General features: G+C 46.6%; 1 long non-coding RNA gene across 1 annotated transcript; it reads right to left on the reverse strand.

Annotated features, from left to right (window-relative positions):
* Positions 1 to 352: 352 nt before the first annotated feature.
* LOC138259814 (uncharacterized) lies at positions 353 to 5,922 on the reverse strand. The gene is made up of 2 exons (XR_011198762.1): positions 5,713 to 5,922; positions 353 to 483 (listed from the first exon to the last, which is right to left on the reverse strand). It is a non-coding gene; the product is annotated as an uncharacterized lncRNA (long non-coding RNA).
* Positions 5,923 to 15,992: the final 10,070 nt, after the last annotated feature.

Consider the following 15,992-nt stretch of genomic DNA (forward strand, 5'->3'; position numbering starts at 1 on the left):
ACTGCTCAATCCAGCTACAAATTAGGAAAGAGCTGAAAATCTACTACTTTAATGAACAATACACCGCAAAATAGTCCACTTCTGTTCCTATAACCCAGCTACCCCTTCAATCACTTTATAGGTGTATATTTGCTTTTGAGGTTGTATAGCACTTTACTGCCTGCTGGCTAGGTTTGCACATTATAAATGTCACACACATACATACATTCGAGATTTCAACTACAGGAGCTAGATCTGACTTCCATACTCTTAATATTTGTTTTTAGCCACAATTAAGGCACTTGTGACAGTTCTAGCATTTGTTCAAATCTAATGAAACAAACCTTACTGTTTTAATCAGTGACAAGCATAGTCTAAAGATGATTCTTTATTATGTGCATTTTAATTCAAAATCAAGTTGACAAAAGGAAAGTTGTTAAGCACACACATTCTCACGTAATCAGAAGTCGTATCTCTCTGACTTTGGACATTGGGAGTCAGCACCTACAAAAGGATCAGAAAGAGAATTGGTTAGAACTAACTTAATATGGCTACTTACTTACTTAAGTACTAGCATGAAAGAACGCTTTGTTTGAAGTGTGATACAGCCAAGAGAGACAGAAACCAAAGGAAACTATTGCAGGTAAGAATACTGTGTATGGTTGATGTTGTACTATGCTGTGATGCTATTAATTGTGTTTGACCAATGACTTTGTGTTTCACCACTGCGCATATTAGTTGCTCAATGTTCACCAGTAGCACATTATGGCCCTCATTCCGACGCGGGCAACGGAAGCACCGCCAACAGGCTGGCGGTGCTTCATTGCCCATTCCGTGGTCAGAAAAGGGGGCCGGATTTCCCCTGGCTGGGCTGAACCTCCATGGCGGCGCTGCAAGCAGCGCCGCCATGGGGATTCCGACCCCCTTCCCGCCAGCCTGTTTCTGGCGGTTTTTACCGCCAGGAACAGGATGGCGGGAACGGGTGTCGTGGGGCCCCTGGGGGCCCCTGCACTGCCCATGCCACTGGCATGGGCATTGCAGGGGCCCCCTAACAGGGCCCCAGCATGATTTTCACTGTCTGCATAGCAGACAGTGAAAATCGCGACGGGTGCTACTGCACCCGTCGCACACCTGCAACACCGCCGGCTCCATTCGGAGCCGGCTTCTGTGTTGCAGGCCCTTTCCCGCTGGGCCGGCGGGCGCTCCCTTGGAGGGCGCCCGCCGGCCCAGCGGGAAAGTCAGAATGGCCCCTGCGGTCTTTTGACCATGGGGCGGCCATTTGGCGGTTCCCGCCCGCCCGGGTCAGAATGACCCTCTATATGTTTTGTTCAGTTTAGCTGCCTATTGGCTTTGACATGGCGTTAGCCATTACATTTTGTATTCAGTTTAGCTGCCTTTTGGCTTTGACATGGCATTAGACATTACATTTGATATTCAGTTTAGCTGCCTATTGGCTTTGACATGGCATTAGACATTACATTCTGTAGTCAGTTTAGCTGCCTATTGGCTTTGACATGACATTAGACATTACATTTGATATTTAGGTTAGCTGACTATTGGCTTTAACGTGGGGTTAGACATTGCAGTTGAGACATTGCAGATGAGCTGTGTTTTTCCAAGCTGTGTTTTTCCACTTGGTAGACCAAGCAGTGTTATTCACACCAGACCTTAGCTGATAAGAGCACGTAGATTTTGTGTTTACCTCGCAATCCAGTCTGAGAGCGAGTGAGCTCAGGAGAATTGGCCTCTCTCCAAGGTTCTTCGACTCTCACACTGAGTTTGCTTTTAAAGATGACTCTGGGCTACAGAGAGGTAGATTGAATCTGCTTGACTTCAGACAGGAACTAGACGTCAGTTGCCTGTCTCCCGTTTGGGTAGAGAATCTCTTTCTCGCAGTTGACCGGAGTCACTAACTTGCAGACCCCAGAAAGATGAAGCTGAAAATAGGCCCTATCGCCTTGCCCATACAGTGATGAATTTTGACTTTAATGCTTTGCTTTGAAGTTATGTTATGATATAATCACATCTATTTGCTGTGTACATTGCAACTGAGAAGTACTTTGATATATTTTGCTTTCATTGCTGCGACTACTTTTGAACGTGTGCTTCCAATCTACTAATTTCGTCTCTCAGGAACTTGTGGGGTGGGGAATTAATAACAATAAATGTCTTCTTTAAACTCAGAAGTGCATTCCAGAGAGGTTCTGTAAGCTGGGTTATGAGATAAGAGGGAAAGCAGAACATATGCACATACTCAATTCTGTGCTTTGGGGGCAAATACTCTATGGGCCATATTTACAAGAAAGTGGTGCATCACTAGTGATGCACCACTTTTCTTGTGGCCCCCTTGAGGTCCCTGACACCACCATGGTAGTGCTGTATTTACAATATGACGCACCATGGCACGTTAGGTGCAATAGCATCCTTTTTTTGACGTTATTGTAATGCTATACTGGATTAGTGTAAAAAATACCACACTTATTCAGTATAATGTTAAGAAGCCCATTAAGCAGGCGTTAAAAATAATGCTAGAAATGGTGCAATGAAATCTTGTAGACTCCATTGCGCCATATTTAGTGACCCGCTAACAAGGGAACACCCACTTTGCCTACATCATGTACATATTATGCATGATGTGGCGCAAAGGGTTTTCAAGATGGCGTAAACTACGTAAATATGGCGCTATGGTAGTGGCCTTTTAACGTCAAATGTGGCGATAAGGGGCGCAAGGGCCTTGCAAATCTGACCCTGTGTTTCTTTGTACTGCTGGAGACTACTAAGCTTGCCTAAGGAACTATTTACTTCCAGTGAGCTGAGATATTAAAGAGGAATCAGAGGTAACCTAGGCATTTCACTGCCATGCTGGGCTCTCACGCTTTGTAATTGTTACTCATGTCTGAATCCCTGTTGGGGGCAGTCAAGTTTCCCTCTGCATTACCCCTTTTCGTCTGTTTGCAAATACACTTCTTACACACAGCTGCATACCTAACAATGCGATTTTACTCCAGAGCTACACCAATTGATTCCCAACACTCAATAGCGTTAACGTGTCTCTCATTCTTTCTCCACTTCTCCTTTCTCGTTGCTAGCTTGCCATCTGTTCTAATGAGTAGGAAGGTCGGGGGTCAAAAGGGGAGTGGCGCTCAACGTTGCTCGATTCATACAAATAATGCTATAATTGGGCCAGATAGTTACATTCCTCGCTTATATATTTAGCTTTATTCCAAAATTAAATTTCAGTACTACTGATAACATTTATACCACAGGGTCACTCCATTTTGCAATTTGATTGCTCTTATTTACATACCATGTAAAATGGTTACATAGTATAACAAAAAACAAGGATGATAACGTGGTTCCCTTGTAAATATGCTTGAATTATGAACTAATAAGATATTCCTAATGAAGTTGCTCATTCTTTCCATTTCTCATAATGATTTCAGATTCAAGATTGCCATCTACAACCAATGGTGAAAACATAAAATGTATGTCCATAAACATATAACAAATTTAACATTATATAATGTATATAAATTATTAGAACTAAAAACACAAAATTAACATATAAAATTATACATAACATTATATTAATTAACAACTAAAAATAGTTGTAAGTTACTTACCACCTGTAGTGCACAATGCATTGTTACAGGCACACAACCCGAGGACTGGACAGGGCACGAGAGTATAGTGTCTGCCGCTCAAGGCAGAGCACGTTCTGATCAGTAAACAGGTGCCTTTGTGTATTGCTTTGCGGCGCAGCTAATATATTAAGCCTGCATGCGCATCTGGTGTTCGTCTGCTTACATTGGCGATGAAGTGGGTCCTGTGGAGTACAACCGCCTTGTGGCATGCACCAGAGTCACCTGCAGAAAAGCGGTGAGTGCACTCCACCAAACAGCTGGAGGCGCCCCGGCCCCGGCCTCGTGTCCCTGCTGGAAGGTGTAGCACGGGCAGACGCTAAAGAAGGGCTGCACACAAGAAAGAGGGCCGCAAGCAGAAAGAGGCCAGGGGCAGCATGTGCGGCGCTGGGTGCACATGAGCGGGGCGGCAAGGAAAAGCCTCCTGTCAAGGTGCGAGGGCAGGACCACATGGCAGGCTGGTGGCAACACGAAGACAAACTGGTATACTTGTGGAGTGAGGACAGGTAACGGCAGCCCCTCCCAAGTGCCCTGGGCACTGTAGTGTCCTGCTGGACACGTTCTAGTGTTTGGCCAGCCTCTCTGCTGTGGGCTGGCCTCCCACCTACACACCACACCCACCCAACACAGGCGTCACCGGTCAGGTGACCCTGGCAATAAAAAGGGCCGGGCGCACGTGCCCAGGGCCAGTTCCACCTACCAAGAAACTGTGTCCGTGTCGTCTCTCTCAGTAGCATGGGGGCCTAGGGCCCGAACACTACATTGGCGATGAGTGGGTCCGATCCCACGTGGCCGCAAAGAGCATCTTTTACGATGTGCCTGGGGGGAGAAGAAGGCTGTCGCAGCTCCAGCCCCGCCCGTGCACAGAAAGTGGTAGGTGCCAGAAAACCACTATGCGGCTACAGAGCGTCCCGCAGCACTACCAAAACGGCTGCAGTTGCTGAAAATTAAGAAAAGCGCCCACCAAGTGGTGCGGCGACCACAGCACTACTAAGACGGCTGTGATCGCCGTGAACAGGACGGTGCTGATGCGCACCAAAAGAAGCGTGAGGTAATGCCCAAGGCCGCTCCCCTTTTTCAAATGCGCGACCCGCAGCGTGTGTGAAGGCTGCCGGGGCAGCGCATAATGTCTGAAGAAGTAAGGGGCACGAAGCAATGTCGGGGCCGGCCGCCCCTGCCCCCAAGAAAATAATGCGGGCCGCAGCGTGTGCCATGCCGCTTCGGCGACGTGTGAGGAAGAGTATGGTGCTGCCAAGCACCACAACAACAATTACATAGAAAATGCCCAGGGGACTGGTTTCCTTTTTTTTTTCTTTTTACAAATAACGGTGCTGTTCCGTACCGAGTGAAAATGCCTGGAGCCGCCCCCCCCCCCCCACAAGTCTGCTGAAGCGTGCCCCCAGCGTGTTGGGAAGTCTGCTGGGGCCGCGCACGAGAAAGGAAAATGGTGCTGGCATGCACCAAAGCCAAACAAAGAGAAATGCCCAGGGACTCCCCTCCGCACAAGTGCTCGGTGCTGACACGCACCTGAAAAATGCCAAGTCATGGCGGGGGATGGTCGCCCCCAAGAAAAGAATGCGGTCCGCTGCTTGTGCCAAGCTGCGGCCGCAACAAAACAAGATTAGCCCAGGGCCTCCCCCATCCAAACAAGATGCCGGCAAAACGGCCGCAGCACAAAGGACGGCTGCTGCGGCCGCAACGTGAGATCCGTGATGGTGCTGGCATGCACCACAAAAAGAATTGGAAAATGTGCCATGGGCTGCCCCCCACCCCAGAAATGCCGGCAACACGACCCGCAGCATGAGGAATGTTGCTGCGGCCACGCACCAGACAAAAGCACTAACGGGCAACATAAAGGAAAAAAAAATGTGAAAATGCCCAGGGCCGTGCCCCCCTTCAAGAAATACAGCGAAATGGGGGTAAAGAAGGGGAGAGGTGCTGACACGCACTGAAAACTGTAGAAACGCTGACACGCACCAAGCAAAAGTAAACTGCCCAGAGTGCCCCCCTCACCACGATGTTCTGTTTTTGTTTAAAAGTAAAAAAAAAAAAAGAAGACAGCTAAGTACAAAAGAAGGAAAAGTGCACTTACCTACGTGCCTCCTCCAGCATGAAGAACTCTTCTCGAAGCATGGCTCCTCAGCATGGCTTCACCTGCGTCTGTTCCAAAACAAATGAGGCCGGTAGGAGGAAAGACTGTACTTCAAGTTGAAAAAAAAGTGCACTACTGGCATCCAGTGGCCAAAGGTGGTACTGCACCCTATTCCTGTTTTAAAGGAAAACAAGCTTGGATGAAGGCAATTTTACAGCAGCGCCCTCAGAAAGTGACTGCTCCAGACCAAGAGTGTGCCCCTGGATGGAAACGGCACAGAAGACGGAAACAGCGAGGAAGAAGGAAGCGACGCGGACGACGCTGAAAAGGGAAGGAGAAGACTGCAGCTGTCCCAGCCAAGCTGCAACGATGGGGAATAGACGTGAGTGCCACGTGAAGTACGAAGAGAGCGCGCATGGCCTGCGCAGGCCCTGGCGTCCGTCCGCCGCCACCGTCGAAAGAACGCCACATACACCAGCAGTGATGGACATCACCGCAGGACACAAAGGGACATGCCAGGCGTTACCGAAGGACGCCCAAGAAAAAAGAGACTATGTCACATGCGCAGAGAGCTGCGCCAGAGAACGTGACGACTAAGACAACGCCCGCGAAATTGGAGAGAGCACCCGAGAGCGTGACGTAACGCACGGGACAAGAGGCTGTGCCAGCCGGCCTTTCTGCAACACAAGATGGCCACTGTTGGCCCATCACACAGGAGGTCATCAGAAACGACCAACCCTGCAAAGCGCACCCAGGTTCCAGCAGGACCCAGTGCTGGGAAAGCACTGCCTTGAGCATTGCGCCCTCAAGTGAAGAGGAAGCGGAAAAGAAAGTGACCCTATGTCACTGCCCTGCAACGGGCCAGAGACTCAGCAAGGACTGTCCTCCCACACACTGCCTCAAGACGGAGTCGGCAGTGACTCGCAAGAGGAGAGTCGCACAAGGAGTGTCCTCCCTCACACTGCCTCAAGACGGAGTCGGCAGTGACTCGCAACAGGCAAAGGGAGAGTCGCACAAGGAGTGTCCTCCCCCACACTGCCTCAAGACGGAGTCAGCAGTGACTCGCAACAGGCAAGAGGAGAGTCGCACAAGTAGTGTCCTCCCCCACACTGCCTCAAGACGGAGTCGGCAGTGACTCGCAACAGGCAAGAGGAGAGTCGCACACCCCAAGTGGCATGATGCCACCCAGCAACACTGAAAAAAAAAACGCCTAGTCCTAGGACAGGACCTTCGAACGGTCCACACAAAAGGTAGACAAGTGGCCAGACGCCACAACAAAGGAGAAGAAAGCGTGGCGCAGCACCATGCTATAAAGAAGGAAGAAAGGAGATTGTGTGACATCATCTGTCACACTGCAACACCTTACGACCACAGAAGAATAAGAACGGAAGATCAACAGGGTGGAGAGATGGAGGACTCCTTCCACAAAGGAAGAGTGCACCCACAGACAAGACAGCCACCGGGGTGCGGTGACGTCACTGGAGACAGCTCAGCGGGAGTACCAAATGTAAGACGCCATGCGCGAACCGTGTACTTACCCCACACGTCAAAGGTGACCATCCAAGCCACCTGTCATCGGCTGCTTGAAGCAGATGGCACCACTGCTAGCATCTGCACATGAGCAAAAGAAAGACTGCACTCGCTGTGACGAAGTTACTCCAATCACCCTTACTCCAGCAACATCACTTGTCGTCCAGGTCTCCAAATGGCAACCATCATCATTGCCATGTGCATCACGGTATTCATCAAAGGAGCAGTTAAACAACCAGACTGGAGTCCTACACCTCTCCTTTAATGCTCTGAAGAACCAGTCAACCAATGGCCAACTGCTCACCCTGTCTGTATCCTGCTCTCGGTGACAAGAGCAAGTCGTGACCTAGACCCATCTACCCCTGTAATTGCACGAGCGACCAGGCAGTGGCTCCTAGGAGGTCTTGCAGCTGCCCTATGTGGCCCCAGCGCAGACCACAAGCAGTCCCGTGACAACCCAGACAAGGGGCCTCTCAAGCTTGAGAGAGGACTGGACATTGCCCCACCGATGAAGTCAAAGAAACAAACAGAGCTGTGCAATGGAGACTCCCAACAGGTCACAGCACACCAAGACTGTCTTCAGTGAATTAACATGACACCAACTAGACACCCTCCTGGCAACGTGATAGACAATTGCCCTGAGACCGTCTGAAAGCCCGCATGCACCTGATCCATGTCGGCAAGCGCCCTGACCACGGAATAGCCACCCTTGTGGTTGCACGAATGATTTGACCATGGCTTCTGTCGGAGAGCTTGCAGCGGCCGGCAGATGGCCCACACGCAGCCCAGCACAGTCCGTGCCAATCCCGTGGCAAACCCATCGAAAAGGTCTCGAGGAAGTTCCATAGTGAAGAGTCCACAAATGAGAGGTGGTCTGGAAGCAGCTCTGCCATCAGAGTTTCAGGATGTACAAAGGTTTCAGAGGAGGACCTCACGCCATCACAGATGTCATCCGTCTTCGAGGGATTGGCCTTCATGAAGCCAGGATGTCTCGGCAAGCAGATTCACAGTGGATTCCACCAATGCTCGTGATGCACCCAATTCGAATGACACCCCCAATTCGAATGATATGCTCTATTCGAACAAATTGAACTGTAAACACCACCAGCCTTGCCACAAGTGCCCACAGGACTGAACCACAGCGCATCAGTGGACACTTAACCAACCATCTGACTGTCAGAGTCTGGACTTCTTCCACACAGTGTTTGTGCCCGGCTGTGACTGGTTAAATCATGAGCTCATGCAGAAGGATCTGTGTGCTCCCAGCTGCTCCTGCCCACTGCAATCCTGCGGCCTGCCTTCTCGAGGCCGAGAGACTGATGGTGGTGTTTTTGTTACTGTGTTTTTCTCTTGCAGGTTGGACTTTTGTTTTTGTTCCTCAAAGTTTTGGAGGAATGTAGTGTCCTGCTGGACACGTTCTAGTGTTTGGCTAGCCTCTCTGCTGAGGGCTGGCCTCCCACCTACACCCCACACCCACCCAGGTGACCCTGGCAATAAAAAGGGCTGGGCGCACGTGCCCAGGGCCAGTTCCACCTACCAAGAAACCGTGTCCATGTTGTCTCTCTCAGTAGCATGGGGGCCTAGGGCCCCAACACTACAGGTACCACAATGATATGTCAAGGGTTAACAGTAATGCAAAAATATAAAAGATAAGTAACCAAAGCACAGTGCAGGAAGCGCAACAAGAGACTTGCAACAGGCACAACAACAGACTTGGACAGTACACCATCAATTGGTACTTGGGGGTGGACACGAGTCACTTTAGCAGCAGTGCATGGATCTACTTTGGCAGAACAGGATGTAGGCTGACGTGAGAAGGTGACTGGTCATCAGGGCAAGGACAAGTGAAAAGGCCAGGGGAAATGTTTTGAGAGCGGCCTGTAAAGAGACCACAGAAGGATGTCTACATCCCGTCAGGAAGCTGCAGCCCCAACAACACTGCAGGGGTCACACTCCTCGGTAGCGGCGTTGCCACCATTTAGTCAGCTGGAGTAACCTGCAATGGCAGCACTGAGATGGTGCAAGTAGATTGGAAGGCTGCAGCATTATTTTTGCACCACCTGAGAAACGGATGGTGCTGGAAAGAGGTCCATCATGCGGCACAAGGGGTTGGGGGGGTGACGAGCTGTATGAATTCTTTGATGATTTGCCTAACACAGGGGCAGGCAATGATTTTGATGCAGCCATAGCAGCCTTTAACAGAAATTTGGACCCCCAGCTAAACCTGTGCTACAAAGATTCAAATTGCAACATGCCAAGCAGGGGAAAGGGGAGTCGGTGGACACTTTTTTCGCATGCCTATGTAAATTGGTAGGAACGTGTACAGGCATAGATAAGCAAGATGAGATCAGGGCGCAGCTCATTCAAGGGTGCAGATCATTCATCCTACACAAGCTCATCCTGTGACAACCTTGTATATCACTGGATGATATCATAATATTGGCACGCTCTCATAAGCTGGCTGATAGCTGAGCTGTAGAAATACAACTGGTCCTAGTGTGCAGTGTGGCAGCGCCGGCCTCAACTTAGGGGTGAAGGTACAGCAGGTCGAGGCAATACAGCAACAGCCAGGACGATGAAAGCTAGCCCCAACATGAGGCCTGGAGAAAAAGAATGCGGAAACTGCAGAATAAAACACCATCTGCCGAGAGGGTGCCCTGCACAAGGGAGACCATACCTCAAATGCGGATGTCTAAAACACTTTGCCAAAGTGTGCCAATCTATGGGGTCTGCCTAAGGGATGAATAAGAGAGGGTGGAAAGGCATGAACATCAGGCAAGCTGGAAGACAAAGGAGGACACCTGACACCAGAAGAGGAAGCACATGCACTGACACAAGACGAAGAAGAAGAGGAGGATGAAGTGTTCACCATGTCCTTCACAGGCAGAGACAGTAAAAAAAAAAAAGACCACCTCCCATGTGCCAAGTGGACATTGGTGGAAAAGTAATTGCAGCACTTATTGACACAGCAGCATTAGTGAATGTAATTGATGTGAGGCAGTTCAAGAGGCTTGCCCTGAAGACCATCATCCCACCAACGAAAGCCAGATTATATACCTATGAGGGCATAGACCCCATCCTGCTGCACGGCGTCACTGAAGTGGAGGTGATGCATGGATACACCAAAACAAAGGTTAAACTCCATGTGACCAAGGGAAACACAGCCACTCTGCTGGAGTGCCACACCGCTGAGGACCATGGTTTAGTATTCTTTGCGAGGCAAGTGCACCAATCAGATGCAGATGACATGCTTGACAAATTTCCAGGTCTCTTCAAAGGTCTTGGGTGTTTGAAGGATGTAAAAGTCAAGCTCCACATCAATGAAACTGTGAAGCCACGAGCTATGAGGCACAGGAGAGTCCCATTTCACCTACAGTCATTGGTGGAAAAGGAGTTTGAGCAACTGGAGCTAGCAGGAGTAATGGAAAAGGTCACAGGGCACAACTCATGGGTGTTACCTCTGGTTACTGCCTCAGAACCCAAACAGCCCAGGGCTATCTGACTGTGTGTGGACATGAGGTTGCACAATCAGGCCATTAAGAGAGAGGCTCATCACTCCAATGATCAACAAAATTGTGGTTGATCTTAATAAGGCCAGATGGTTTTCAAAAATTTACCTCAACTCTGGAGACCATTAGCTGATGCAAGAGGAGTCAAGTCGGCATATAACCATGTTCTCAACTCACGTGGGTATGAGGAAGCTTTGGTGTCTCCTCAGCCACTGAAGCATTTCAGGAGGCCATAAGTGAGGCTCTATTTGGACTGATGTGAGTCATCATCGTGAGTGATGACATTTTCAAATACGCAGGAAGAACTCCGTAGTCACCATAGAGTAATTTCCCACAGTCTGTGGGGAGGAACAATTGAGTTGGCCCACCAAGGACATCAGAGCATCGCCAAGATGGAAACTCGCATCAGGACCAAAGTATGGTTTCCAGAGGTGGATCGAATGGTGGAAGACAAGATGAAGAGTTGCTTCTGATGATTGGTGAACCACCGGTGGTGCCAGTGATCACCGAAGAGGCTAACACTGAGCCATGAACTTTGATATATATAGAAGTATAGACTTTGTCAATTTATCAGATTAGAAATTTATGTTGGTGATCATGGAAAGCTACAGTACATTTCCGGCAGTGAAACTGGTGAGATCAACAGCATTTGAATGCATCAAGCCCGTTCTTGACCTTGCTAGGACTACCGGCAGAAATAAAAATGGGCAATGGGCCAAGAGTTCAAGGAGTACCTACACAGCCTCAACATCTGGCATCGGCGATAACCCCTCAGTGGCCCCAGGCTGATGGGGAAGTTGAGAGGTTCATGAGAATGCTGACCAGAGCCCTCCGAATTGGATTATACAAGGGTGCCGACCTGGAAGGCTCTCTGTACCAATTCTTGTGGGCATATCGCCAGACTCCGCATAGCAAGACTGGGTGCGCACCTACTGACCTTTTGATGAGGAGACCGGCAAGAGACCTTCTGCCAGCAAACAATCAATGGGAACCGACAGTAGTGGATACCTCCAGAGACCAAGAGAAGCGAAAGTCTAAAAATGAGAGGGCCAGTCTCTGACAGAGGGCTATTGAACCCAGTATTCACGTAGGAGATCATGTTGTGATTAAGGATCAACATCCTGGAAGGAAATATTGCCCACCCTTTTAGAAGGAAGCCTCGGGTGATTAGAGTAAAAGGAACAATGATAACTGCCCAGAGGGGATCCATGTAAGTACCCTACAGCATATCGTGCTTTAAGAAAATGCTTGGTTTCTCTGAAGAAGAGGAGGAGTGTGATCTGGATGTTGGAAGTTCGCCAACAAAAGGGGTCAAAGGGGATCGGACAGACCCAGCCAAGAAAGAATCATGTTCGACCTGCACCCATAGTCTCAGGAGAGTCAGTCAATGGTTGGATTGCAGGAAGTTGGCTCGGGGCACCCTCATAGGCTGGAAGAGAGTCCATGGCTGGGCCAGAAGCTAAGAGACTTTGCTTGCTGAACATCTCTACATACGTGGCTGTGTCATTCATGGGTTATCTTATAGTGAGCTTGTGTTCCAATATCCTATTTAGAGTTTTGTTCTACCCTATTATCTTCATTTTCATTTAATGTTTACAAAGGATGTAGTGAACCATCCGGACAGCACAATACATTGTGGCCGAGGGTATAAGTAAAAGTGTGTCTGCCACTCAAGGCAGAGCACGTACAGACTAGTAACCAAGAGTCATTGTGTATTGCTCTGCGGCGCAGCTAATATACCAGGCCTAGTTGCATGTCTGGTATTATTACCCGAAAATTCCAGCAATCACAGAAAAATAAATTAATAGCATTAAAAATAACAATAGACATTATTTAAAGAATAATATTATGAAAATAATATACAATAACATAATATCATCCTTTTACGTTTATGTAAATCCCTTAGGTCAAACACCCTGTCAATTTCAAGAGTCTAAAGTGATAAGATTGCATACATAGGTATTAGTTGAATCTCTCTGTTTATCCTGAATTTGCTCATCTTTTTGACATTATCATAGTCCTTCATGTAAAACCTTCTTTAATCCAACGAACTGTCGTGACATAAATTGCACTGATACTGGACTGCACGCTACATCTATTAACAAATATTTGTTTGTTTTAGGTGACATGAAGCCACAGAAATGGTAAATATATTTGTTATGTCACAACTGTCGAACTATTGGCTTGAACTTGAGGGTGAAGTGCAATATTTACTAAGTAAAGCGAATTAAAGATAAATCGTATTGGGTAGGTGATCAAGGTTTGCAAACATGGTGAGGAATTATTGATTTTTATTAGGTTAAATCTTAAAGAAAAGAAGGTGATGCTCCAATTGAAAGTTAGTTGATGTCAGTCTTATGTTAAAAAAAAATTGTAATAGATTTTATTGAATTGTAGATTCCTGCTTATGCACATATTTTCCTTTAGTCCTTTGTTTTGTTGGAAATGCCATGTTCTAGGTAAGGGTGTGCAGAGCGATATTGTCGGTCTGGGCTGCTCAGCTATTTGTGGGTGGGTCAAATACTTTGCCAATTGCAACACTTACCCATATTTATTCCGTTGGATAAAACTATTTTTTTAATTCTGCTACGATTTGTCTTGGTCTAATGTTAGATTTTTAATTCACTAGAAAGTGCCATTGATTCCTAACCATAACAGCTTTTTTTTATTTTTTTTTATTAGTTACCCCTTATGTGTCATACATTTTTCCCTTTATTTTCTAACGGTATTATTTTATTTTAATTAACAAATATGTAAGGATGTGGTCTACACAAAAGAATAATACAAATAAGGTTGCAAGCAAGTTCATCTAAACAAGCGGCAGCAGGCCAGAAATAGCCTCACCTATCCTGGGTTCCTAAATATTTAAACACATCAAATCCTTGCTCATCTGTGTGCACTAACTAAAAGCACCTGCTGCCAAGATGCAATCCTTAGAAACTAGGACATAGCATATAACCCAAATAGAGGAGCACCACAAACAGCTGAACTAACAAAAGATACCCAATCCAATTGAAATGAGTAGTTTCAGTCCATCAATTTATTTTCTTGTGACATTCCTTCAAAAGCTAGATACATTCACCACAGAAACAGCCAACATTTTTTGTCTAAAACTGGACTTCTTCAGGGCTGGTATACAATCCATATAAACGACACATGAAAATTACCAAAGTGCTAACATAATTATCTTTCAATGCAATAAATATTCATCTGAGCACAAGAACCCCTCTAAACATTTAAACCCATTCCAAGGACAGATAGCGACACAAACAATTTAAGCAAGATTTAAAATAATTTATTAAGCAAAATATCGCAAACAAAAATATAAGAAAATATACAATGAATAACCCAATCCACAAACTCCCCAGAGAAAGTACACATAACACATTTCAATACACTGAAAACATAATCAGTCTTAAGAACACCATCACAAAATAGTTGCAGCTTGTAATTAGTCTTGAGAAACATCCAGTATAGCCAATTTTGTCACATATTGTAACAACACCATGTTATTATATATGTACTTATTTCAACATCATGGCCCTCATTACAACTGTTTTGTAGTTTGTACCGCCAACAGGCTGGCGGTACAAACTCGGGCATTCCGACCGCGGCAGAAGTGCCACATTGGTCCCGGTGGATTTATTCCTCCAGGGCAGCGCTGCCCAGGGGATTACGAGTCCCCTCCCGCCAGCCTTTTCATGGTGGTATGAACCGCCATGAAAAGGCTGGCGGAAAGGGGAGTCGCGGGGCGGTTTCGACTTGCCAAAGTTGAAATGAGGGCCCATGTGTCTTAATCCTAAACAAAAAAATTATTACAAAGGCATATCACGAAAAAAATATTAAAACACAACCTACTTGTACTTATACCATAAATCTATTATTATAACAAACACATATGCACACATAATATAATTAATGCAATCTAAGGACCATGGACGTCAAGCTATTACATGAAAGACATCATAATAAATAATAAATGCATTATGATAAACGGTGACAATGGGATCACATGATTGAGTTGAGATGCATTATTAACTCCAACCCAAAACCACGATACTTTACAAACCATTACGGTCAAATTACTGCAAGTAAAAGAAAATACTATATAATAACTGCATTAAAAAAAGATACCACTGGGGTAACAAATGATTTGACTTGAGAGCATTGATGACTCCAACCCTGACTCACAATTAATAACACCATTCATCCCCAAATACAACCAAAGAGGCTCCATTGACCCAACCAACAGGATGGATATCTATAAATTCGAATCAAATACCTACCATAATGAGTACAATGTCCATGTTCTTATTTTGAATCCTCCAGTGAAGACCGCACGACATATGTATCACACAGCCAATCAGTAGTTGTTGGCAACAAAGGATGATCCCCAGCACAAAGGTTCAAACATTAATTCGAATCACACCAACCAAACTACAGAAAAATACTTTACAATGCCCATGCAGCATAAGAAAGGGGGAGGGAAGTCTCACCAAAAGTATCACTGGATGCCCAAAGTTTCATCAGTCCACTGCAATGTGCCACCAATTGCTTATGCCTTGCATGAATTACTGTATGGGCGATAGGGGAACATTCCACCCTGTAAGGGCACCTGTAAGATGAGAACAGAGAACAGGCACCATCAAATCCAGTACCGGATTTTTCCCTCTACACCAGTCTCCCTCAGTAACACTTCTTAACCAAAAAATCCCACACGTATAGGTATTAAATCAAACACCAATTCGATCTAACGCTACATATCATTACTCCACCCATCGTCACCCACAAGGACACAAGTACCAATACTTAGCAAACCCAACATGGCGGAAACAGCACCATATCCATTGTAATTACTTCAATTGGTGCAGAGTATCAAATTAACAAACGTCCCCCTCCATTTCTGCACAGAGGGGTAATGTGAAAAACCAGAATACCTGTCGACGTCCCCTAAAAAAGCAGCTCTGCAATTGAGCACACCTGTGTGTCTACATTACCACTAGTACACTACTCCATTTCACAAGCCGAGCCCTATAGGTGTCAGCCATCATGAGCGGATACCATAATTATTGTATTCCATGCCATACCCAACATCAATGGCGTGAAAATCAAAGTCGGCCATATTGAAATGTTGGCCATAGTGATGAAACTTATTCAACACCAATATTACTTGTTAATCAACAGCATTACTATATGCTGTATACATTTAAATGTCGACATATGCTCATAATTATGACATCT

The sequence above is a fragment of the Pleurodeles waltl genome, chromosome 9, assembly GCF_031143425.1.
Source record: "Pleurodeles waltl isolate 20211129_DDA chromosome 9, aPleWal1.hap1.20221129, whole genome shotgun sequence".
NCBI classification, from domain to species: domain Eukaryota; kingdom Metazoa; phylum Chordata; class Amphibia; order Caudata; family Salamandridae; genus Pleurodeles; species Pleurodeles waltl.